Source organism: Cynocephalus volans, chromosome 13 (genome assembly GCF_027409185.1).
Source record: "Cynocephalus volans isolate mCynVol1 chromosome 13, mCynVol1.pri, whole genome shotgun sequence".
NCBI classification, from domain to species: Eukaryota; Metazoa; Chordata; class Mammalia; order Dermoptera; family Cynocephalidae; genus Cynocephalus; species Cynocephalus volans.
In genome coordinates, this window is record NC_084472.1 from 24,439,571 (window position 1) to 24,467,514 (window position 27,944).

At 35.7% G+C, this 27,944-nt stretch overlaps 1 pseudogene; it reads right to left on the minus strand.

The window, feature by feature from the left end:
* Window positions 1-18,723: 18,723 nt before the first annotated feature.
* LOC134361608 (deoxyhypusine synthase-like) lies at window positions 18,724-23,137 on the minus strand (annotated as a pseudogene).
* Window positions 23,138-27,944: the final 4,807 nt, after the last annotated feature.

Below are 27,944 nucleotides of genomic sequence, written 5' to 3' on the forward strand. Positions count from 1 at the left end.
ATCGTATTTTTTTGGTGGCAATTGTAAATGGGCTTACTTTCTTTATTTCTCTTTCTGTTAATTCATTATTTGAGTATATTAATGCTATTGATTTCTGGACATTTATTTTGTATCCTGCAACATTACTGAAGTCACTAACCAGCTCTAGGAGTTTTTTGATAGAGTCTTTAGGTTTTTCTATATATAGTATCATGTCATCTGCAAATAGGGAGAGTTTGACCTCATCTTCTCCAATCTGGATTCCCTGTATTTCTTTCTCTTGCCTGATTGCTCTAGCTAGTACCTCCAGCACTATGCTGAATAGAAGTGGTGAGAGTGGGCATCTTTGTCTTGTTCCTGTCCTTAAGGGGAAGGCCTTCAATTTTTCCCCATTCAGAGTAATACAGGTGGTGAGCTTGTCATAAATGGCTTTTATTGTGTTGAGATATTTTCCTTCTATAACTAATTTGTTGAGCGTCTTTATCATGAAGGAATGTTGAATTTTGTCAAATGCTTTTTCAGCATCTATTGAGATAATCATATGGCCTTTGTCCTTGAGCTTGTTGATGTGATATATCACATTTGTTGACTTACGTAAGTTGAACCATCCTTGCATCCCTGGGATGAATCCTACTTGATCATAGTGCATAAATTTTTTAATATGCTGCTGTATGCTAATTGCTAGTATTTTGTTGAGGATTTTAGCATCTAGGATCATCAAAGATATTGGCCTGTAATTTTCTATTTTTGTTGTGTCTTTATCTGGTTTTCCATTACCCCTTTTAAACTTGTGTTCAGGGAGGGAAGTTTTTACCTCCCCAGTCTCCAGTTAAAAACTTGGTCATTTCTATGAGTTTTCTGTTTGCTCTTAGGTAAAAAATGGTCTTAGAGGCCTTTCATAAGACTCTTAATTACCAGAGTCTGAAATTAGAATATCATATCTTGCATAAAATTCAACACTCCAATATTCAAAATTTCCCCTGTCTCCCAACTAGGGCCTGCTACAGCTGGAAACATGTTGTCAGTGAAGGAGGACATGATTAGCAGTTTCTTTCTTTCCGAGATCCTCTTCCTCTGGCTTGCTAACTTTGATTTCTGATTAGTTCAGGGTTCCATCTAGGGGTTGCTGGGAAATTCTTACTTCATCCTGTCTCCTCTGACTCACTTCTTCCTCTCCAGTGGATAGGAATCTGGTTCAGCTTCTCTCAGGACTGTTCATCCTTTAGGTTTGAACAATTTTGCTAAGGACTTTGCTAAGGACTGTTTACCCTTTAGGTGACCTTTCTTTGTTAGGACCTGGTATGACCCCACCTCCAGCTCTTTTCTGTGTGTATGGCCAACTTTTTGCCCACAGGAATATGTACCCTTTGCCCGTGCAGCAGCAGTCTGTCCTTCTCTTCCACTGGGGAAGAAGCTTTTGGGTATGGGTAAGAGGCAGACACAATTCATTATATCGTCAGTTGCAGGGGATATTTATCAAGATTTTTCAGTGATCTATTTGAAGCACATTTTTACCAAGACTGAGATGAGCAATCCCCTTACTTCTCCCTGGGGAGAAATAGGGCTCAGTGCACATTAACAATTTTCTCCTTTTGTATCCTCTTTGTGATTGAGTTAGAATTATGCAACAAATTTTAAATGTTTATTTCAGAAATGTTCATCTTCATCTAGCACCTCAGTTTAGAATTCCTATCTCCTTATTTTGGTGCCCCAGTGAGATTCCAATTTAACATTCTGTTAGTTTTCCTTGCACTAGCATGTAGGAATGTCTTTCTTTTTATGTTCTTCAGATATATGGAGGACTAAGACAAGTTTTGGATGCTTGGATAAGCTGTTTAGGTGCTTGTGTACACTCTTGTCCAAGAAAATACGGCCACCCATTTCTGGTTGTTGACTGTCTTTCTGGAACCAGTGACTCTGTGTGGGAACATTAGAAGATTCTTGTGGCTTCCCTCTCTGCCTTGACATCCAAAGTTGGAGGGATGGATGGAAGCTTCTGTCCATTGATTTGGAATTCCAGTGCTAGTGATTGTGTCAGCCACCTCTGGGATCCTGATGGAAGTGAGAATTCAGTATGATTCTTCTTTTTTTTAATTCTTGTCTTTATGCTTTCCTGTTTGGAAAACTGATTAGGCCTAGATATTCTTTAAACATGAGGAGTGGCTGAAAGCACATAATCCCAGGTGTTCAATTCATTCTCAATAGTGGGGCTGACAAGCTATCCATTCTCAGTCATTTTCAGGCTCAGTTTGTGACACAAAGACTTTCATTGGTGGGGAAGAGCAATGTGAGGGGGAGGTGGAGAGGCCGACTTCCAAAATGACAGTCCTGGCTGTTCTAAGAGACTGTATGTTGATCTGCTCAGATATGAAGGGATGTTGTTTCACTGCAGTAACTTTATGGGACAATTTAAAACAGGCCGTCTGCTTAGGTAGCTGAAGCTGGAAGGACACAAATAGGTAGCTATTGTCCAAATTTTCCTGTAGGATGACAAATCAGAGGGTCTGCTACTGTCAGCCCACAACATCTGCTGGGTCACTGATTCTTATCTCTTATCTTAGGAAATAGAAAACATGCTCCTGACTATAGCCAGGTTCTGTATGAACAGGTCAGCCCGTTTACCTGCTTCAGTTAGGATGCTTTTGGTTGAAAGTACATTGGCTTAAATAGCAAAGAGGATTTATTGAGCCATGTAATTAAAATGTTCAGAGATAGAAGAGAATTCAGGCATGGCTTCTCTCTGACACTTTTGGACCTGCCTTCTGCCATGAGTCCTCAGGTGGCTTTCATCATGAATGTCAGCACTGCTAGCACCATCAAAGGCTGTGGGTTTCCTCATTCACATCCACAAGTAAATACCTGATGGGAACATCTTAGGTCACATATCTGCGCATCCACATGGGCAAGAGACATGGATTATCCTAATTGTCAAAGACCCATTTGGGGCCTATTCCAAGTCATACTACCAGCAAAACCTCATGGCTACTACCCAGCAGAGAAGGGAGAGACAACTGCCCTGCCCGATGATTCCCAATCATGAGGGACCTTGTTTTTTAGAAAGTAAGAAATCATGCTCTAGGTTTCCTCAAAGTTTCTCAGAAACTCAGGTTACCTCCTGTTTATGAGGTTGCTAGTAACTGACCTTCATTTCCTTATGCACCTGGAGCCGGGGAGCTCATGTACACTCCAGTCTGGCCCCACAAGGCTTGGACTGGTAGTAATTTTTCCTGTGGTTTTATGATGTTTCTTTCTCCCTTTCAAAAGCACTGATTAGATTGACACATCATGTTAGATCCCAAAATTCAGAGTTTAACCAAAATTTTATATCCGTTTTATATATACATGCCAATTATTTAATGATTATGACCAATATTCTTAGCAATAAAATCTTAAGGTAATTTTTGCCTGATTGTAGTAACTTTAATTTCAATTCTACACTTCTTACAAAGGCTCTGAATGTAGCTACGTGAAATTGTTACTTAGCTGGTACTGCCTACCAGTTCAAGTCACCTACTCTATTTGGTTTAGATTGATTTGATTTTAATTAATTGTCTAGTTTAAATAGGAACCTGAGGTAGCCATTAGGCCTATCATTGACCTGGCATTATATAAACAAAATTACTGTTATGATTGATAACCATGGCAATGTAATCTTTTCCTTAAGAATACTAGAAGCTTACATATATACTCACTTTCTTATCTAGATATTAATTTTAATGACATAAAATACTATACTTGAAACTTGCTTCAATGTATAATTGAAAATAAGGCATTTCTTTAAAATTGTCAGGGCTCTTGTTTTTTTAACACTAGGTTCTTCAACAAATGACCCTCCTTATTTTGATAAAAGCTTTTTCTTTGAGAGGGAAATTTGCTTGTTTCATGTTTTTTTGTTGGTGTGACTTTTCTAAACCTTTCTTATTCTTCCTATTGGCTACAAGTTAATGTGACAGCACATATTACTGAAGGAAAAGGGGGAAAAATTAGGTCCACTAGAGCATTTCTAAGCTGCAAATACCACGGAGAACAGAATGAGTTTAATGTAGGCAAATGTAATCAGCCACTGTATAAGAAAGCTTAATTTATTATATCCTTAGGGAGAAACAAAATCTAAGTCTAAAGATCATTATAACTATAAGAGACATGAAGAACAAATTCAAATAATCAAACTAACAAAACCCATTTTACAACAGATTGTTCCTCAGAAAAAGTAATATATTAAAATTTGTGGTCACCAATATTTCCTTTCCTCTTGAATTGTGACACCGAGTATTATCTATGAATCTTGAATCCATTTAACTAATTATAATAATACTTTGCTTTGCTTTAATCTGTGGTGGAATCAATTGATTTTACCAAGTTGATCTACAAAATTACTCAGCTTCAAATTTATTCACTGTTTGTTCAATGTTTATTTTCACTGGTTTTATTTCTGAGCATGTTATCACTAGAGAAATACATGGTGATATCAGTGAGGAAGGAAGGGGCAATTAATTTATTCATGGGATTAGGAAGAATGTTGTGCCTTTAATATTAATATTGATAACTCACCTGGTAGCTTGCAAATCCCCACTGATTCTACTGAGGGTCTAATTAGTGAATGGTTTCTTATACCAGAAATTACAGTAGGTTTTATACATACATGACCTTATTTAACTCTCAACCCTGGTGACGCAGAAGGTATTACCTCCATTTTATAGATTAAATAATTGAAGATTAAAAGATTAAATAATTTTTCTCATGGTACATATATGTCATGGGGCTAGGGTTAAAATCCAAGTATGTTTAATTACAAAATTCATGCTCTTTCTACAACACTTTGTAATTTCTTTCTTGTTATATTTTTCTTTTAAAGTAGATTACCCAAACCTAATTTATGCCTAGTCATAGTTTGACTTTTCCAGCCTTAATTTATGCCTAGTCACATAATCAGATTTTCACTAATCCAGAATAGATTTGCAGACTGACAAAGGTTAAGACCTAGTTGGAAATTGAATTGTGTAATATTCCATTGATTATAATATACTCATTCGTTCACATTTTAACATCTCTGAAATCAGATTGTCTTATAGTTAATGATAAGGAAGTATTTGCCCTAGTTTGATTATGATAGTTTAATTTCTCTTTCTTAGTGACATTTAAACTAATGCAGTGTTTTCAATGTATGGGTTCTTAGATGAAATGTGGTACTTAGCTCTTCAATGAAACTCAATTAAATGAAGCAAATCAGAGTAATCCTGGTTGCTGCCCAGCTCCACTCCATGCCATCTGCTGAACCGGCCTGGGAAGAAAGCTGCTATGTTCAAAGTTGAGGTGTGGTTTGGACATTTCACCTCCCATTGCCATTGCTATGCTTTTCCCTCCCTCATCGCCCAGTTCTAACAAGAAAATTTCTGCTTTTTTAAAAAATCTACCCTTAGGTAATGGAAATATGAAGTTAATTTTATTTTGAGTTTAAGTTATCTATATTCTCTTTCTCTTACCTCTTGTTTAGTTATGTTAACCAAAAGTTCAGTTTTTTTTTTTTAACTAATTTTTTTTTAAATCAATGAAAATACTAAGCATTGGTATGGCTGTTGAGTAACTGGAAATCTTTAAAAAAAATTTTTATTTTAACATTTACTTGTACATTTTTGTGGGGTACAGAGTGTTGTTTTAATACATGCATATCCTGCAAAATGATTCACTTAGGGTAGATAGCCTAGTTTTGTACATGTTAGTCCACCATGATTCCTTTAAAATTGAAATAAAAATGGGATATTTTATGGCGATACACTTTACATAAATGTATTTGTAGGACTTTAAGTGATTCTTATATAAACTGTCTATTCTTGTTGCTTCCTCGTTACTATCCATTTCTACATAAGGATATCAAAATTTTTCCATTATGTAAATTTCCACTGTTACTAAAGGGCTTAGCAAGATATTGAAATCAATGCAACTTTTATCGTTGTGTAAAACACTATCCATTTTGAAGCCTCCCCAACTCCCCCTCCCTTTACCCTTTCTGAAATTTTTCACTAATGCCCATAGAAGAAATTGATCTCTTGTCCTCAGAATATCTTTATAGGTTACGTTGTAGAGAAGTCTGTTTCCTCTTATGTAAAATAGGAGTAATGATATTACCTACCTATTTTGCTTAACGGATAAATTAGCTAATACATATGAAGCTTATTATAAATGTCTGGCAAATAATAAGTGCTCATAAATAGTTGCCATTATTAGAAGCCATTTGATATATATTATAAACTTCTATTCGAGCCCCCTTTTTTTTAATCAGTAGGTCACCATAGATCATAATTTCCTAGAAGACAGTCTATGTTGTATGCACCTTGGTAACCCTTTTAATGCCTAAAATTGTGCCTTACATATTCTGAAAATTTCATTTTTTATTGATGAGCAAAAATTTCCCCTTTGTACCTACCCTGATTGGATCTGTAAAAATTACCCAAGACTTGCTGGAACCTGGGTGTATAGATGTCCTGATTTAATCTGAGTATAGTACAAATAACGTGGGCTTTGGATTCAGACAGACCTGAATTTATTTTATTTTTATTTATTTATTTATTTATTTTTGTCTTTTTCGTGACCGGCACTCAGCCAGTGAGTGCACCGGCCATTCCTATATAGGATCCGAACCCGCGGTGGGAGCGTTGCTGCGCCCCCAGCGCTGCACTCTCCCGAGTGCGCCACTGGCTTGGCCCAGACAGACCTGAATTTAAATCCTAGCTGCCTTTTACTTTGATATTGGGAGTCACTTGGAACTCTTTGAGCCTCAGTTTCTGATTCTGTAAAAGTGAATAATATTTACCCTATGTAGTTTTGGTGAAAATTAATTTATATAATGCACATAAAGGACCTAGCATAATACCTGACATATAGTAGGCTTTCCATATATGTTAACTATTGGTAACTATTATTATTGCTATTTTAAAAATTATTACTACTCGGGGAAGGTTACTTAATACAATTAAATCTCAATTTCTTCATCTAAGATGGGACTAGCATTGATTCATTCGTATGAATAAAAAGAGGGCTAAATTATTCATGTAAAGCTCATATGCAAATGTCTTCACAGAGTAGATCCTGCATAAGTGGTTTTAGCCCCCATTCTTTCCACCCCCTTTCTCACATCTCATTCTTTGATATAGCAAAGGAACAATTTCCTTGTTCTTTTAAAAAAGATATTTAAAGTTTTCCAACTCTTGAGTTAGTTGTGCTGCTTAGGAAACTTTAGTAATATGAAAGCCTAAGGACTAAGGACTATAGGTTAAAAAAGTCACAGAAACATTGGGAATAACCTTCACCCATCTCCGTCACAATTACCATGCAGCATTCTTTAATTTCCCACAGACATCTCCAGTTTTAGATTTTCACTGGTACAGAGAGAACTGGCCCTTTGGCTCTTAACAATAGTATTCCTGAGGAGTCCTTTTCCATTAAGTTTCTTTTCTCTCCCTTCCCTTCCCTTCCCTTCCCTTCCCTTCCCTTCCCTTCCCTTCCCTTCCCTTCCCTTCCCTTCTTTTTATTATACATACATGTAGGCTACAACATTGATTTTCAATAATTGTGTACAATGTGTTGTGGTTAGATCAGGATATTTAGCTTATTCATCATTACAATACGCAATCATTCTTTGTGTCCATTGACCAATTCATCATTAGTCCCCTCCCTCTCCCCTACCCTCCCCTTTTCCACCTCTAGTTTTCTAAAAGTTCAACATATTACTGTGATTGTTGTTTCTCTCTTTCTTTCTCTCTGTCTCTCTTTATTGTTCATTTGTTTATTTATGGATTCAGCTCCCAGTTATGAGTGAGAACATGCAGTATTTCTCTTTCTGTACCTGGGTTGTTTCACTTAGAGTAATTTTCTCCAAGCTCATCCATGTTGCTGCAAATGGTAGAATTTCATTCTTTTTTATGGCAGCGTAGTATTCCATTGTGTATATGTACCACAGTTTCCTTATCCAATCATCCATCAATGGACATTTGGGTTGGTTCCATCACCTAGCTACTGTAAATAGAGCTGCAATAACATGGGAGTGCAGGTGTCCCTTCGACCTGATGTTTTCCAATCCTCTGGATAGATCCCCAGGAGTGGGATTGCTGGAGCATATGGAAGTTCTATCTGTAGTTGTTTAAGGAACCTCCATACTGTTCTCCATAAATATCTCAAAGTGGTTTTGATTTGAATTTCCCTGATGATTAGTGATGTTGAACATTTTTTCATATCTCTGTTGGTTATTGTATGTCTGCCTTTGAGAAATATCTATTTAGCTCCATTGTTCATTCTTTAATTTGATTATTTGTTTTTTGCTGTAAAGTTGTCTGAGCTCTTTGTGTATTCTGGATATTAATCCCTTGTTGGATGCATAGTTTGCAAATATTTTCTCCCATCTGTAGCATCTCTTTTCACTCTATTTAGTGTTTCCTTTGCTGTGCAGAAGTTTTTTAGTTTTATATAATCCCATTTGTTTATTTTTTCTTTTGTTGCCTTTGCTTTGGAGATGTTATTTATAAAGTCATTGCCCAGTTCTAAATCCTGGAGCATTTCCTTATGTTTTCTTCTAAAAGTTTTAAATTTTCAGGCTTATGTTTAAGTCTCTAATCCATTTTGAGTTGATTTGGGTATATGGCAAGAGGTACAGATCAAGATTTATTCTTCAACAAATGGATATCCAGTTTTCCCAGCACCACTTATTGAAGAGGCAGTGTTTTCCCCAATGTATGTTCTTGGTGCTTTTGTCAAAGATCAGTTGGCTGCAAATACATAGGTTAATTTCTGAGTTCTCTATTCTGTTCCATTGGTCCACATGTCTGTTTTTATGCCAGTACTATTATGTTTCTATATTTTCTATATTTTTCCCCAAGAGTTTTTTTTTTTAGAGTTGTGGTTCCTTTGTCTGAACAAAGTGAAAAGATCCTAAAACAAAAACAGAAACAGAGTGATGGGGCCCTTTCCTGTCCTCCTGAAGGAGAAGCTCCAGGAAAAGTCCTGGATGTTCTTTTTCTATAATGCTCCCCAAATAAGATGAGAAATCTTGCATGGGGCCGTAGCCTTGCACTTGGGCACCACTGTTATAGGGGATGATACTTTATACTGATGGCAAAATTTGACAGTAAATTGTTATTATTATCTCTTTATTAAAAGATCAGGGTTCAGAGCGCCATTGTCATGCTTGCCAATTTGACCGTGTGAAATCGTTAGCAATACTGACAGTCCAATTACATTTGTGCTTATTTCTTCACTGATGGGAATCATAACAATTTCAGAGGATGTGAAAGCACCGAGGTACCTGTAAATTGATTTGAGCTGATAGCAGTCTCCCACTTTCAGGAACAGGATTGTGGAAGTGTCCATTTAAGACTATGAGGTAGGACCATGCAAAACTTTTGATATTTTACATACCATGCTTGTCCTAAAAAACACATTGTGTAACACACATATATGGTAATAGTTCTAACCAGAACATAATACCACTGAATTTCCTTTGTGTTCTCTGCTTTACAGAGAAAGAAGCAGAGCACAATGGAATAAACCAATATCTGGTCAGTTCAGATTCAGAGTTCAATATACTATGGCTTATTACCTCAATAACAATCCATACCAAACCCAAGGTATGACACAGTCATCAATCATAGAAGAAATACTAAATTAGCTTTAGTATACTGTACTTAGAAAGGCTGCAAAGCGGACTAATGCATTTTGCAGAGATTTTTGTCAGCCACTTAGGTTGAAACAGAACAGATTTTTCTATGTCACTACTCAGTTATCCAGAAAATTCTGTTCATGAGAAGTTAACAGAGGTTCCCTTATCATATAAATGACTATTAAGATGGATCCTGTTGGGATTTTTAATTTTATTAACTGGTATAATATACATTGTAAAATGTAAAGAGCACACCCAAGATGGGCTTACCTTGAAGGATCATGGTGCTTCAAGTCACATTTGAACACTGAAGAGAATGTCAAGTATCCAACTTTTACATCAGTGATGGTAATTCGGGGAAAGGGACATTATTGGAGGAAAAGGTAACCTCAGTCCTCCATGAACCCTTGCAGAGAGAATATAATTAATCACTCCCAAGTTTCCCAGCCTTGCATTTGTAGTTCCTGACTTAAGTGGAATGTGCCTACCATTTATCTTCATTACTGGCCAGCAACATTAATAAAAATCAGCTTAAGAGCTGAGCATGGAATCACTTCCTATAGATTCCAATTTAATTTAGGAATGCCTAAATTGAAGGAAACATCCTTTCTCTGTTTCTGAGATATGAGTTGGTTTTTCTGTGATACCCAGCTACAGCAATAAACAACGATGATGCAGATGTGAATGTTCAGAGCCAGTTCTTCCATTGATTACCTCCAGACATTAATTTTCCATCTAATTGCTTTGGTTGGCATTTTCACCTCAGCAGTACTTACATATGCCTACAGATCTGTTTGATCACGACTCTTGGGTTTTGAATTATTTAATACCCTATCAGCTTTAGAAATGTTGTCCTTCATACCCTATCCAGAATTTCTGCAAAGGAATAAATATAAAGTGATATTTAATAAAATGAAATTTTAAGGCACAGATCTCCTTAACAGCTTACCATTTTTGCAATCCTGAATTATTTTCTTTGTTGATGAAGCAATCGCTTTAATAATATCAAAATCACAAAACACTTCCACATTCCATCTGGATTCAAAGAGCATTAGAATATATTATACATAAAAGATAATAAAAATGTATTTGTTTCATCATGAAAGTTATAGTTTTGCCAAAATTTTGTTCTTTTTATTTAGCTGCATTCTTATGATTCTTTAATTCTTAACAGTTATGTATACATTTTTAAAACAGTGTATACCACTTTAAAAAAAAATAAGTGTGCTATTTCATGTAAGACTGAATATGTAATACTTGATAACTTTTCCAGTGTTGTCTAGCATGGATCTCATGCTGCTTGGTCTTTGTACTTCATATCCTTTGACACCAGATATATCGAACTACATTATCTTAACTGTGCGCATGCTGTCTTCTCAGCTTCTTTGTTCTTCCCTTTCAAAGTATTTAATGTTGTTTTAATAGCAACATTGACCGTTAGTTTCATGATTTCTGTATTGAATTGTGACATGACATATTCATTTAATGTTTTCCAAAAGAAAAGCATATGATCTCAATTGCTGGGCCAGTTCTTTCTTCTCTTAAATAAACTTACTTCTCTTTTCTAATAAATACATATTTTAATTGAGGTATCAACTATCGTATCAGTTATCAACTTAACTTTTTCTAGTTAAAATTTTGCTAACTTTCAAAAAATAATTCCAACTCTAATATATGTATATACATGCATATATAACTCTAATATATATATATATATACATACATATACATTAAGCCAGATCTACCAGAAGTTTAGGTTTGTGAAAGCCACATTTTTTAGATCTCTAAGTGACAATTGTTTACACAAAGAAGACCAGTGCTTACATTTATCAAGGTCAATGCAATATTGCTAAAGTGATTGCTTCACAGAGAAATTAAATGGAGAATTATCTAGAGAACTTATTGAATATTGTTAAACATTTGTCTTTTTTGCCCCTTGAAGCAACTTCAGCCTGAGTTATCCAAATAATTTTTAAACTCTTATTACTACCATTCTTGTAGACAGCCTCATATATTAATAAGCTTGCTTTGATGGTCCTCTGAGAATGATATCTTAGAGTGTATTTAAGTGCAATAAATAAACTTGATGTTTATAGGAATAAAGGAAGTAGATATAAGTTAGACAGGAAAATGTCATCTGTAGCTGGGCAGCCACGTGCCATGCTAAAGCACAAGGGATAGTTCTGTTAAAAGGAGGAAAGGAAGAATAGTACTTAACAGACAGCTGCTGTGTGCCCTAATCCATTGCTGTGGCCACCCTATCTGCCTTGTACAGCCCTCTTCTCACAGAGAACACACTCATTCCAGCCCCAAGCCAGAAGAACCAAAGTCCCATTTAGTAACTGTATCCAGCTCAATGTCTGGGATCTGTAGGTGATGTGCTGTGCATGCCAGCAGGTTCAGAAGTGACTCTTTGATGTCCAATGAGTTATAAAAAATTACTTTTCTACTTCCTGTGTCACATCCAATAAAGAAGGGTGGAGTACAACCAGAACAGTCCCAATAAAATTTTTGGTTTGGAAAATGAAAGATGGAGAAAAACACAGACATCAACAGTCCATAGCAATAGTGAAATTCTGTAGGTCAGAAATTGTAAAGGCTTTGTTGTTACCATGTAGAAGATTCCTTGTTTAGACCCTAGATCTACTCTCTGTGAGAAACTGCTTTGTTTATTGTTTTCTACAGCTCCAGGATTTGTCTTTTGGGAGATTTTTCTGACAGATTTTGAGGAAATTGCATTGACGAAGAAGAGAATCCAAAAGCCTGGTGGTCAGTGCTTTAGGGAGTAATTTATTGACCCCTAAATCAGTCCTCAGATTTCCTAGCCTCTGCCCTGTGAGGAAGCAGGCTGTGAAAGCTACATGGGCCCAGGAAGCCATACATTTTTAATGCTGACTTTTCTCCAACACACACACTTTTAGTCAACTGCTTCCAGTCAGTTCCATTTGAAATCTTGGTCAAAGATTTCCTCCTGTCTTGTTTCTTGATGTCTAGGTTCTTATTTATTTATTTGTTGTTCTTCTTGACCATCCCTGTTTCCCCCAATTTAACCCTTGCCACTTTGAGGCTGTTGGATGCAGTAGGCATTCTTGAGATGGCAACCCTTAATCTGCTTTTTGCCGCTGACTGGCTCATGATCAAGGACACTTAACCCGAGCCTCTGGAGAAAGCAGTCTCCGTGCAGCAATCTGATCTACTGCTGTTTGGGAAGCAGAGCAGTCAGCTTTCCCAATCATCCCTGCTTCAAATCCCTGGACTCTGAGAAATTGACAGAGAACTCCCCTTAGCAGAGTTTCTTTCCTTTGTTCTTTGACTGGGAAACAGAAGTGTTTAATTGCTACTTGACTTTCTCTTTTTTAGCACCTTGTTACATGGCATAGACAGTGAACAGCACACACCAACACTCAGAAATTTTCTAATTCTGTTTCCTAGAGCCACGGTCTTAGTATGTAAAGGGTCTTTCTTCCAAGTGTTATCAAGGGTAACAGTTTTGCAAATGTTCATTGTGGCATGACCCTAATAAAATGACCAGCGTCCTGGCTTACTGTTACACCAATGTGACATATTTTAAGTTTTTGTTAGGGTAGTATTAAACATCTATTATCAATTTTTGTAGTAGAGAATAGACCAGATGCTATAACAAAGAGACTGAAGGTTTAAACTGAGATGGAAGGTTCTTTCTCTTATGTAACAGTTCAGGAACAGAAGGGTATAAAGGCAGTCAGGAGCTCTGCTCCTTATCACCCAGGAATCCATCCATCCATGTGGTTTCCATTTCTCTGTTTGACAGCAGAAGGGGGAGAAGAAAGGGCAAGTTTGTAATAGAAATATGTTCTGGATGTTGGCCATGTGGATTTGCACTATAAAAAGACTATAAAAAATTAAAAACTAATTTTTGATTTTTCAAATTTCTGCATTCTGGATTTAATATACTTCTTTTAATAATTAAATCTAGATCCTAAAATAGTGAGCTCTATATTACTTGGATGTTTTGGGATATATTTACATAAGAAATATTAATCTAAACTTTATTAATTCTATTTTCAAATCAAATTCCAGGAAAAGATAAATGAAATAATAAGAAAGGAAATGTAAGATAAAAGGCTATTATCTTTACTTACATATTTAAAAAATTACTAAAAGTTTCCATTATTAACCTACACCCCTCAAAATGATTGAAAATATTAAATACTGTGGGATATACCAGAAAACATATATACTTCACAGGGCCTGGTTTTCCAAAGCCTTGCAGTTTCAAATATTGACCTTGTGGAGGACTGAAAATTTCCCTCAGGCTGTAAGTCTCTGTTGCAAGATAAGGATTGTGGCACAGCAGGTTGCTGGCTCAAAGACAGACTAGTTACTGATTGTTATGTAAAGATACTGAGAAATTGATATAGGAAGGAATGTTTGCTAAGATCAAGCTGTTGTTGATAGGACCACTTAATTGCCTTACTGGAATGTCATCTGGCTTGTTTCACTGAAAGTTACCAGCCTATACTGTTAAACTATAACCCCACCGATGTCTCTTCCTGTAACTTCCTGGTCTGGAAAATAAATGCAGGAAGAGAACCCCAATTTGGTGTTAATATCCCAAGGAAGGGATGGCTCTCGCTTGAGCATCCCAAAGGGAGATTAACCACTTTGGGGCCTCTCACTGCTCAGAAGAGATGGGCTTTGAGTAATCCTTTGCATCTCCGTCACCCAAGGGAAGTGGGGTGACAAATTCGTGGGGGGCGAAGCAATGCAAAGCAACAAAATACGTTAAGAAGATCAACAAATGATGCTGGAACAATTGAGTACACATGCAAAATATGATCTTTCGTCCCTTTCTTTGCATTGTATATTCAAATCAACTAAAAATGGATCATAAACTTAAAAGTCGACATAAAAATATAAAATCTTTAAAGGTAAACAGAAGAAAATATTGGTGGCCTTGGGTTAGGCAAAGATTTCTTAGATACAATGCCAAAAGCATAAGCTATAACATAAAAAAAAATTGATAAGTTGGACTTTATAAAAACCAAGAATGTCTGCTCTTTAAAAGACACTGTTAAGAAAATGAAAGACAAGCCACAGATTGGGAAAAAATATTTTCAAAACATATATCTGACAATGAATTTTTATCCAGAATATGTAAATAACTTTCAGATCTCAATAGTAAGGAAAAGATGTTTAAGAATTTGTTTAGACACTTCATTTCACCAAAGAATCTAATGGGTGGCAGACAAACACATAAAGAGATGGTCAACGTCATTAGCCATTACGGGATTGTAAATGAAACTCAAAGGAGGTAACATTACACACCTACTAGAGTCACTAATGGTAAAAAGACTGTAGTGGACTGAATTATGTCCCCCTAAAACTCACAGAAACTTGAATTGTATCCCCCAAGTTTTATGTATTACAAACTTGGCCCCCACTATGACTGTTAAGAGGGTGGTAATTGAAAGGTGGAGCCTTGAAGAGGTGATTAGATGGTGGGACCATGCCATAGTGAATGGATTAATAATGGTGGTCATGGGCATAGATCTGAGGGCTTTAAAAGAAGAGAGGAGAGTCTGTCTCTCTCTCTCTCTGCTTCCACCATCTTGCAATGTGAGACCCCTGGGTCACTGTCACCACCACCAGATGTGTTCCTTGGACTTTGGACTTCCCAGTCTCAGAAACTGTAAGCAATAAATTTTGTTTTTATTTATAAATTACCCAGTTCCAAATATTTTGTTACAAGCAACAGAAACGGACTAATACACTGACCATACCAAAGGTGAGTGAGGACATTAGAGCAACTGGAAATCTCATATACTGCTGTGGGAATGTGCAACAGTGTCAACATTTTGCAAAATAGTTTGGCAGTTTCTTAAGAATATGTTATACACCTACCATATGACTTGTCCATTTAAATCCTAAGTATTTGCCTAAAATAAATTAAAGCATATGCCCATGCAAAGATTTAGACGTAAATGGTCATAGCAGCATTATTTTTATTAACGTAAAATTGGAAAAATATGTTCAGCAACAGGTGAATGGAGAAGCAAATTGTTGTATATTCATACAATGGAATTCTATTCAACAATTAAAAAATATAATATTGATACATAATATGAATAAATCTAATTGATAATGCTGAGTGAAAGAAGCTCTAACAATAAAGAGTGCCTACTGTATGATTCCGTTTATGTAAAATTCTAGGAAATGCAAACAAATCTACAATGACAAAAAGCAGATTATTGATGATAAGAGGGTGAGGAGGTGGGACAGGAAGGGGTGGGAGGGCAGGAGGGAGGAATTCCAAAGGACATGAGAAAATGTTTGGCCATGATAAATATATTCATTATTTTGATTGTGGTGATAGTTTCATGGATGTATAGATATATCAAAACTTGTCAAATTGTACAGTTTAAACATGTGTAGTAGTTTATTGGTTATTTCTCAATAAAACTGTTAAAAAATTTAATGATACCTTTATTAAGTTCTTATGTTTCATAATCTAAGCAGAATACCTCTGTATAATAATAAATTGCAATAAAATTGTAATTAAGAATAGTTTTCTATTTGTAACTCCTTGTTATAAAGATTGATCATTACATTTGATGTTTTGCATGCTATCAAACTAAAAATAAACACACAAAAATTCACTTTCAAAGAGTATTTTAAAACTACAAAAAGTACTACATATTATTGAAAGATAATTCCTAACTGAAGTGGAAGTATATTTACTCAAAGCAGCCAAGGTCACATGAATCAGTTTAAAATAACAAAACAATGTTTTCAACTTTTAAAAATACTGTCATTTCTCCTATTTGATTTGATGCCATTATACATTCTACATTAAATCTTTGCATTTCTTTACATTGTAGATTAAATTCTTATAATACTTAAATGTATATGGCATGGAAATAATATTTTGAATTACCTACTAACTTTAAATATGAGTTGTTTTTATTGATTATTGTCCCTTAGAAATATTTGTAAAAAAATTATGTTTTAAAGAACTGTTTTAACAATTTAAGATAAATTTTTAATTTTAATAAAAACTGTAGCTCTCCTTTCTTTATTCATTCCTTCCCTCTCTTCTCCCCTCACTTTTTTCTCTTTGCTTTTCCTTTTTTATTTTTTACTTTTTGGTTACTCTTTAAAATTTATTTTTAAGCACTTACCATTCCAGGTTTTGGAGATATGAGCCCTACCTAGCCTTACTTTGGACATTTGTTTTCTTGTTAGTGAGAAAAGGCTGCCACACACATCTGCAGATGGAGTTAATAGAAGAGAATGGAAGGTGGATGACGGGGCTGTGGGTACTGAAGGTGCTTGGGGAGGGAATGGACCCAGACACTGCAACAGTCATGGAAGACTTTAGGTTCTTTTAATGAAGAATGTACTGTATCATTCTAAGCCAAATAAAGTGCTATATTTACAGTGATCATGTGTAATGATTTGAGTTAAAAAAGTAACCATTTTATTAGTTTCCTATCTTCCTAAAATCTTATTGGCTTTAAAAAGCTTATTCTACACTGTTATAATTTGGTTTCTCACAATATCCATTGAAAAGAAAATTAGGTTTACAGGGGGGCTTTTTCCTAGGGTAGCCATCATGTCCTAGTTTCCACAGAATTGTCCCAGTCTGATCTGCATTCATTTCTTTCAGTAATCTTTTAATAGTTGTGTGACCTTGGAAAGTTATTTAACTCCTTTGAGCACTATGTTCCTCATATGTGTTGAGCTATTTTGAGAAATGAATCAGATAATATGAGGGGTATTCAAAAGTTTATGGAAAATGTGTATGTGTATGTGTGTGTGTGTCAACTATGCAAGGATTGCAAAACTTTTTTGCACCAAAATAAAATCATACTAAATTATTATGTCTGAGCAGGATCTAGTTTGAGGCACTAAGAAGGTTAAAGACATCAATTTGCAAAGAGCCTCTACCAGAGGGGCATGAATTCTGCTAAAATTGAAGCAAGAACAAATATCAAATTTATGGTGAAGCTTGGGTAGAAGAATGGTGAAACCATTGGTACTTTATGAAAAGTTTTGGGGGACAATACCCCAAAGGAATCAGCAGTTTACAAATGGATAACTTGTATTTAGAAGGGATGAGAGGTTGTTGAAGAGGAAGCCTGCAGCAGCCGATCATCCATATCAGTTTGTGAGGAAAATTAAACTTGTTTGTGCCCTAATTGAAGAGGCCCCCAAATTAACAGCAGAAATGATAGCCAACACCACAGGTATCTCAATTGGTTCAGCTTACACAATTCTGATTGAAAAATTACAGTTGAGCAAACTTTCTGCTCAATGGGTGCCAAAATTGTTGTGCCCAGATCACCTGCAGACCTGAGTGGAGCTTTCAATGAAAATGTTGGACAGTGGGATCAAGATCCTGCAGCATTTCTTTGAAGAATTGTAGCAGGAGATGAAACATGGCTTTACCAGTACCTTCCTAAAGACAAAGCACAATCCAAGCCATGGCTACCAAGAGGTGGAAGTGATTCAGTGAAAGAAAAAGCAGATCGGTCAAGAGCAGAGGTCATGGCAACAGTCTTTTGGGATGCTCAAGGAATTTTGTTTGTTAACTTTCTGGAAAGCCAAAGAATGATATCTGCATATTATGAGAGTGTTTTGAGAAAGTTAGCCAAAACTTTAGCAGAAAAATGCGTGGGAATGCTCCACCAGAGAGTTCTTCTCTACTGTGACAGTGCTCTCGCTCCTTTCTCTCACCATACAAGGGCAATTTTGCAAGAGTTTCAGTGGCATATAATTAGGCATCCACCTTATAGTTCTGATTTGGCTCTTTCTGACTTCTTTTTGTTTCCTAATCTTAAAAAGTCTTTAGAGAACACCCATTTTTCTTCAGTTAATAGTGTGAAAAAGACTGTGTTGCCGTGGTTGAATTCCTTGGACCCTCAGTTCTCTAGGAAGAACTAAATGGCTGATAAAATTGCTTACCAAAGCTTTTTCTTTTCTTTTTTCTATTTTTTTTGGACCACTAAGACCATTTATTCCAGAGATGCCACTGACCAAGGAGTGGGGAAGGGGCTGGGTCTGCAAACAAATAAATACAGGAGGGGGTCAGGGCTCCCTAGGGCCACAGCTGCTTAGTCCTCATTCTCCTCAGGTATGAAGGCATCTACCTTCTGGGCAAAGTTTTCTGCCAGGAGCAGGGGGAAGACTAGGGAGATGTTGGCATAGACCTTGACAGGCTGTGTGTCCCCCTGATCTTGTCCCAAGAGACAGCCTCATTTGGCCAGGTGCCTGAGTCAGAGCTGTCAAACTCCTGGGCCATGTTGATGAGACTGTACAGTTGGCCCCATTCTGCGTAGGGTTGGCATTGGCAATGTGGTGCTTGACCAGGCCACCATCCAGGATGATCGTTCCAGAGCATTTGGTGAAGATGGCCTGTGTGTTGATAATGCTCAGGTCTTTGACTATGTACAGGACCAGGCCTGGCTTCTTGTAGGAATGGAAGGAGATCACGTCACCCAATGAGCCATCCACAAGAGCCAGGCTTGACACTGGACTGTGATTCTTCTGGGCCCAGTAATACACTGACCCTGGGTTGTTGATCTCCTTGCCAAGCCAAATAATCATCTTGGAAGGTGTTCACTTCTTGCCCTCTGTATTCTGCTCCAGCACCATCTGGTCCAGAATGGGCATCTGCCAGTCCTCAAACTTGCAGTGTCACTGGACACTAGCAGGTTATTGTTAATGTGGTTCTCCCGGAGCTCCTTCCCTCTGAGCCTGAACTCTCCTAGGTATGTGGGTGCCAGGCAATTGATGAGATTCTCCTCCACGCCTCTGGCCACTGTCACCAATACATCCACCATGTTGTGCTATGCGAGGTAGTGAATGGTCTCATGGATGACTGAACTGATGAGATTGGGTGTACAGCTCAGGAAAATGGTGCCACTGGTGAGCAGGCAGCAGCTGTGGGTCAGATCTGCCTGCTGGTCTTCATCCTGCAACAGTGGCTCCAGCTTCTTCTTGCCTGTGGTGGCCTAGGAACGCATTAAGTTCCATCTTGTGCATCTCTGTGACAGCACAGGAAATCACAAAAGTGTCTTGAACTTGATAAAACTTATGTTGAGAAATAAAATTTATGTTTTTTATTTTTATCTTTTATTTCCATTTTTCCACAAACGTTTTGAAGTCCTCTCATATATGTACCACAGTGCCTAGCCCATAACAGTGACCAAATAGATATAGTCATTATTCCTACTGCTATCATTAATTTGTTGTGTCAGATGGTTATCATTTAGTACAGTGGAACCTCATGTTATACAGCAATGAAGTATTTTATGCAAATCTAATTTTTACTTGTTAATGTCATATATTCCTATTAGATCAACTGTTTAGTGTCTTCACCCCTTAATGGTCTTTATTACTGCAAATTAAATAAAATTACTCTTGGTGATTGATTGACTGACAATGCTGATCGTTTAGGGGTAGATAATGAATGATGAGGGATAAATAAGCTTTCTAGCTTTCTTGCTTTCTAGTAGTCCTCATTTGGAAGCTGAGACTGCTGTATCAGCTCTCCTGATACAGACAGATTACAGACTTGTTGATTTAAATTTAGCTGCTATCTTGACATGTTGATTTTGTACTTAGGACACCATGTATTCAGATCTTCCAGAACAATACATATCCAAAGTGCTATCCCATTGTGCTCCATGAGGTATACTTAGATTTCTTGTATCATGTGTTGTGCTTTTTGGTTTGGAACATAAGATCATTGTATTGATATGACCTAGCTTTTATGGCTTCATTGTTGCTCAACACTATGAACTTGTTTCTGGATTCCAGGTCTTTACCCTAATATTCTTTACTTTGAACCTCAACTTAATTTCCCATCTGTTTTTCTATTCAGTTTAAAAAAAAAATTTTGGAGTTCATTTATCATTCTTAACATTATTATATTAGAAAGTTCATGCTTATTTTGTGAGTAGTTTGTCTTTTTGTGAATTTTTGAAAAATATGCTAGCATATCTTCAAGAAATCTTATAATCCTTCAGGAAAACGTATGAGAATGCAGTCAATGGATCAAAATAACCATTTGAATCTCCATGGGAGAGTGAATTATTTTGTGAAACTAGAAATTTAATTTTCTGTCAAAATCCACTTTTAAGTAGGTAGTCTCACCAAAAGTGTGTCAACCCTCATTCTTCTCAAAGTTCATCTATCCTTTAACAAAATCACTATATGTAAATATTCCATCATGGGGGTTAAAAATTAGATCGTGCAATTCTTGGGTATTGTGAATTGATGTTTTTAAATGATCTAAAATTGCCTACCATTTAGGTCTTAGCATCTGTGACTACCTAAAAAAATAACTAAATTAGCCCTTGAATTTTATTTTTCATTGGCTGTAGTAACTAACTTATAAACAATCGATTGAATGTACCATGTGACAATATAAACCAGGAATTGGGCCTGCATCTAACATGACATTTCATTTAACCAATGCCATTTAAGAAGTGCTCATTATATGCTTTGATTTGAGCTTGGGGCTGGGAATAAAAAAGACATAAGAATAAAACATTGTTCCTAAATTTGGGGACCTGGCATTCCAGGTAACTAGTTGACGATCTATTTGGAAAAACTATCATAATAATCAATGGGAAAAGTCATTATTTGATTTTGTATAAATCCAACAGAATAATTATTTGGCTAAATTCTTCATTTTTACCTGGTTGCTTTGGCAATGTAGACAAATAATCTAAGACAGTCGAAAACACTAAAAAAGTTTTTTTTTTTGGTCCATTCCTTTACCATTGTCAAAATATGATCTGACTGCTAAAAAAGAGAAATGATGATTGAATGAAGCAGAGTGGTCACAATGAAGATGAAAAAGGGCAGATGAGGTTGGAATAAATTTGGGAAGAAGAGATGTTGAAATTTGCATACAGATAGCATATAGGGCTGAGGAAAATGAGGTGTTAGTTAGACATTCAAATGAAGATGGTAAGGACATAGTTGAATATGTAAGTCCTGGTCTTGAGGGAGATGTAAGATCTAGAAATAAATAGTTTATCATGCTCTGTTGAAGCAACTTTTAGCAGTAAAATACATGTTTATAGAAAACTTAAGGTGAGTTTATTTTACTATCTGTAAGCACTTTGTGTAGGTTGATGGGTTGGTTAGGAATGTAAACTTTGGAGTGAAGTCTAGTTTTGCTTCTTATTTTCTGTGTGACCTTGTATACTTAATCACTCTTAGTCCCAGTACCCTCATCTGGTGATACGATATTATCATATTTGTGAGGTTAAATGAAATAATGCATACAAGCATTTAGCATAGTATTAGGTATGCAGTAACCACCAGAATAACCTGTCAGTTATCTAAAATGAAAGCATAAAATATTAGGTTTTAATAAGGGTAATGAATGCAAAGAAAAGCATTTATAAATAATGGTAAAATGTAATGAAATTGCTTTGCATTAAAAAGTGTCAGGAAAATCTGCGAAAGAAATGGGCAAAATATGATTACTGGGTGCCCTGTACCTTTCTGGGTTATCTCTACCGTTCATTGTCTTTAAACTATTTTATTGCTGTGTAAATTGTAGAAAAATTAGTAGTACAAATTACTCTTTTCTATAGAAATGCAAGTGAATTGTGCCCAGTGGGGAAGCTATTATTTCAGCTTTCCTGATTACCTCGACTTGTGTATCCTTTGAATTCTTTGATCTGGCTGTAACATCTTACTGATTGCCTCATTAATCAATGAGTTAAATACGATCTTGAACATATGTTCATTTTATATTTGTATAAAAGTTATGACTTTGCCTTTAAAAGTTATTCATTAACAAAAGTAAAGAGTAATTCTTATCACCCTTTAATTTGATGAAGAAAAATTATAAGTAATATGAATATAAAAAGGGAAGTTAGTAAAATAGTTAGAAGGAGGGATGTAGTCTAATAAATGTTATTAGACTTGAATCATATTTCCAATATGATAAAAATTATTAAAATCATGAAATGTTTCTTAAATATTTCTTGTGAAACACTAATCTACTAAGAAATGTTTATAGATGTCCTGAGAAAAAAAATACCAACTTCAAATTAGATTGGGAAAACACTAGGTTAATCTAAGTTAAATATTTCTTTACTACAGAACTTTTCAGTCTTCCTTAAGTTAAAAGCATTTTAAATATCCCAGACAGATGGGGTGGGGAGGGAGAGGGAGAGGGAGAGGGAGAGAGAATGTACAACATATCTCAAATTGATACAGCTGTGGAAACTTTCTTACTTTTTATGTTTCATGTCTATTGACATTAACATTTCTCAAGACAAACATTCAAACAAATAGATCTATTTAAAACCTGATTTAAAGGAAGTCTTTGTGAAGTTTCCCATGAAGAATGACAGTCTAACAGCAGAGAAAAAGTGGGGTGGAATTGTTCCTACCCCAGTCATTGGGTTTCCAGGGATGTCCTCCGCCTTTCCTGACAGGATCAGCTCTGCTCTCAGTGGGTCTCTGCTGGGGCAACAGCAGCGGCAGGGATCTGGCCATTAGAACCTTTCCATTTATAGGGCCACCTGGGTGCAGCTGTGACTGTCTCTGCAAGGGCAAGGCATAAATACCACCATAGACCTTTTAAAACATGCTTTTAAAAGACATCATGCTCTTGTGTTTCAAACATCAAATTTGTGCCTAAATTTGAATTGCTCTATTATAGCTAAGTTACATCAGTCGCCTGATATTTGAAGCCCATATCCTTCGAGTAATTTAGAGAACAGTTTGATGACCAAAGAGAAGAAGTGAGAAAGTGGTATTTGATTTGTGGATCTAGGCCCTAAAATGATTTGTCCTCGGAACTCCTAAAACACAAGATTTAAAAAAGAATCCCATCTTGCAGGGAAACATATAACTCTCATTGTACCACAGTTCTTTTGGAGGTCTTTATTTAAAACATCGATTTGATGAATCTAAAATGTTTTAGTGTTCAATATCTTAGCTGATTTTTTAAAAAAGCCTTTATTAGAGTATTAAACAAAACTTACATACATTTAAAAAAGAATAAATAAAATAGGCATGACTTCCTCATTAATGCATTGTTCAAAATGAGATATCCATGAGTTTAGCATTAATGAGGTGCTGTGGAATGTATATGCGAAATGTAGAAGTTGCTCTTTTCACTTAAAGCAACATCTATTCTGACTGAAGGTTTAATAATATGCATAACAAAAAGAACAGTTGGAAAGCAATACAGCAGAAAAGGTAAGCAAGCGAGACGTTGTGTGACTGTTATAAAGTATATGTGAGAAAGTAACCTGTGTAGGTTGCAACAGGGAGAATGAAAGCGATGAGCTTTGAAATTGGAAAATGATGCAGTGGGGAGAGTGGAGAAAAATTCCAGAGACATCATTCTTGCCAGGCAGGGGATTGACAGATGTATCGTAGCAGGAAAGAAAATAAAAAGATAAAGTTTTTCCATAACCAAGGATTCAGGCTGAGGAATAGTAGCAAACAATCAGTACAGTGCACAATGAAGTCAGATAAGACACTGAAAACTTTTGACATACATTATTTTAATAAGCCACTAAACTTTATGGACCGTCTGGTAAATTCTACCAGTGTAAAAAGGAGCATCATTGGTTACCTTTATATATATTTGATATAAGTTAAAACCTCACTAATTCAGTTTATGCTAATTATATTTATGGATTGTAGAGAATTTATTTTAAAAAGCAGTTTTGTTTGTTTTCCGTGTTTATGATAATAATAATTATGTGATGAACATATTGTCCTGTTAAGCTTCCTGGGAAAATTAGTTTATTATCAAAAAATGATTTAGAATTAGAATTTTTTTCCTAAATAATGCTGTCTTAAGGAAAAAAGTACTTTAAACGATCAATTCTTAAGTGCTTTTAATTATTCTGTGTACATCTTATTTTTACTGTCAATTGGCTAAGCAAATCTTTTCCTTATTATGTGTAATTCAAAATGAATTTCATCTGAGCTGTACTGGGTGTTTTCTGGCTGCCCCTCTAAGCTGATCTCATGTCGCGCTTCAACAGGCCCCTTGCTTTCTGGCTTTTGGTAAGGTTTAGCCAATGGGAGCTACCAACAGGAGCTCTGGAAAGTGGGAGAAGGTTGTATTATTCACTAGCTCCCCCCTTCCATACGTTAGCTGTATCCTTATCCTGAAGGCCACAGTTTGTCTTGGGATGCCCTTACCCTTTCTGAGTTCCAAGAACCATTTGCTTCCTTTTGTCTCCAGGCCTAGGGAGTAATGACTTTCTCCTGCTGCTAGTCCAGGTCCTGCACCATCACTTGCTAGTTGCTCTTAATGATAACTACACTACTATAAAGAACTCCTTTTCAAAATGCCTCAAGGACTCTATTTGAGAATGCCACCTGTTTCCTGCGGGGTCTCTGACAGGGAAAAAAAGCTTTCATTCAAATAGATTAAAAAAACATAAATAGAATCCACAATATAATGCTTTGCCAAATATGTGAGCATATCTCAAATGTGTTTAATAAGATATTTTGTGAAGAATTAATTTAACTGATTGCCTATTTATTAAGAAACATTTGAATGCCTATTACGTGCCAGGCATTGATATGTGATAGGAATATAAACAGTTCAAGATTATGTTAGTAATAATAAATACTAATATCAATATGCAAATCATATTAATATTAATAACATGGATTTTACATATTCTCAGCCACTTAATGTGTTATTTAAGATAGCTCTCAATTGATACTTTAGAAGTTTTCATCACCAACAGGCACATATGGAATATTTATTATATGCAGAGTATTGGGCTTATAGATCCTCTGCAATAATATGAAACATTATTTCATATATTTTTCACATGTGAAAGAAAAATGTACTAAATTTCTGGTTCATAGCTTTTAATCATTTGTGCTTATTATTTTTATTTATTTTTTAATTGAAACGTAATTAATTACACATAGTTGTGGGGTACAGAGTTGAATACCAATAGCTGTGTACAATGTGCGATGATCAGATCATGATAATTAGAATATTCATCAATACAAAATGTAACCATTCCTTGTGTCCATTAACCATTTTCTCACTAACCCCCCTGCCTCTTCTCTTTTCCCACTTCTAGTAACCACAGTTCTCTTTTCTCCTCTGAAAGTTCAGCATATTACTGTGATTGTTGTTTCTTTCTGTTCTTTCTTTCCTTTTTTCTCTTCCTTCCTCCCTTTCTTATTTATTTATTGATTAGCTTCCAATTATGAATGACAACATGTAGTATATCTCTTTCTATGCCTGGCTTATTTCACTTAACATACTTTTCTCTAAGCTTATCCATGTTGTGAGTGGCAGAATTTCATTCTTTTTTATTGTTGACAGGTATTCTGTTGTATACATACCACATTTTCCTTATCCAGTCATCCACTGATGGACATTTAAGTTGGTTCCATCTCTTGGCTATTGTAAATAGAGCTGTGATAAACACAGGAGTGCGGATATCCCTTTGACATGATGATTTCCATTCCTTTGGGAATATAACCAGTAATGGGATTGCTGGATTGTATTGTAATTCAATCTGTACTTGCCTGAGAAACTTCCATACTGTTTTCCATAATGGTCACACTAATTTACAGTCCCACCAACAGTATAGAAGGATTCCTCTTTCTGCACATCCTTGCCAGCATTTGTTATTCTCTGTCTTTTGGTAATAACCAGTCTAATGGGGGTAAGATGATAACTCAATGCAGTTTTATTTGCATTTCCCTGATGATAAGTGATGTTGAGCATTTTTTCACATACTTGTTGGCCATTTGTATGTCTTCTTTTGTCAGATGTGTATTCAGTTCCTTTGCCCTTTTTTAATTGGATTGGTTTTTTACTGTTAAATTGTTTGAGTTCCTTATATATTCTGTATATTAATCCTTTGTTTGATGTATACTTGGCAAACATTTTCACATATTCTGTAGGTTGTCTTTTCACTCTGTTGATTGTTTCCTTTGCTGTGCAGAAGCTTTTTATTTTATATAATCCCATTTGCTTATTTTTTCTTTTGTTCCCTGTTTTGAGGTCTTATTCACAAAGTCTTTACACAGTCCTACATCCTGAAGTGTTTCATTTATGTTTTCTTCTAGGATTTTTATAGTCTTAGATTTTATATTTAATTATTTAATCCAGTTTGAGTTGATTTTATTAAATTGGGAGAGGTACAGGTATAGTTTCATCCTTCTACACATAGATGTCCAGTTTTTCCAGCACCATTTACTGAAAAGGATGTCCTTTTCCCAATGTTTGTTTTTGGTGTAAGTACATGGATTGGTTTCTGCGTTCTCTATTCTGTTCCTTTGGTCCATGTGTTTGTTTTTAAGTCATTACCATGCTGTTTTGGTTACTGTAGCTTTGTAGTTTAATTTGAAATCAGGTAGTGTAATGTCTCCAGCATTTTTTTTTTTTCCCACTCAGGGTTTCTTTGGCTATTAAGGGTCTTTTGTTGTTCTATATGAATTTTAGGATTGTTTTTTCCATTTCTGTGAAGAATGTCATTAGTATTTTGATGGGGATTGCATTGAATCTGTATATCACTTTTGGTAGTATGGACATTTTCACAATGTTAATTCTTCCAATCCATGAAAATGGAAATGTCTTTTCTTGTGTCCTCTTTAATTTCTTTCAGTAGTGTTTTATAGTTCTCACTGTAGAGATCTCTCACCTCCCTGGTTAAATTTATTCCTAGGTACTTTTATTTTTAGTAGTTATTATAAATAGGCTTGCTTTCTGGATTTCCTTTTCTGCCAGTTTGTGTTGGTATATAAAACCACCTCTGATTTTTATATATTGGTTTCATATTCTGCAACTTTAATGAATTTGTTTACTAGTTCTAAGAGTTTTTTGGGAGAGTCTTTAGACTTTTTCTTTATATAGGATCATGCCATTTGCAAACAGGAACAATTTAACTTTTTCTTTTCCAATTTGTATGCCCTTTATTTCTTTCTTTTGCCTGATTGCTCTGGCTAGTACTTACAATGCTGTATTAAATAGGAGTGGTGAGAGTGGGCATCTTTGTCTTGTTCTTGTTCTTAAAGGATAAGCTTTGCGCTTTTCCCCGTTCAGGGTGATGTTGGCATTGGGTTTTCCATATATGGCTTTTATCGTTTTGAGATATTTTCCTTCTATACCTAATTTGCTGAGAGTCTTTATCATGAAGGAATGTTGAATTTTGTCAAATGCTTTTCTGCATTTGAGATAATCATATGGTTTTTGTCCTTGATTTTGTTGATGTGGTGTATCATGTTTATGGATCTGTGTATGTTGAACCATCCTTGCAACCCTGGGATGAATCTCTCTTGATTATGGTGTATAATCTTTTTG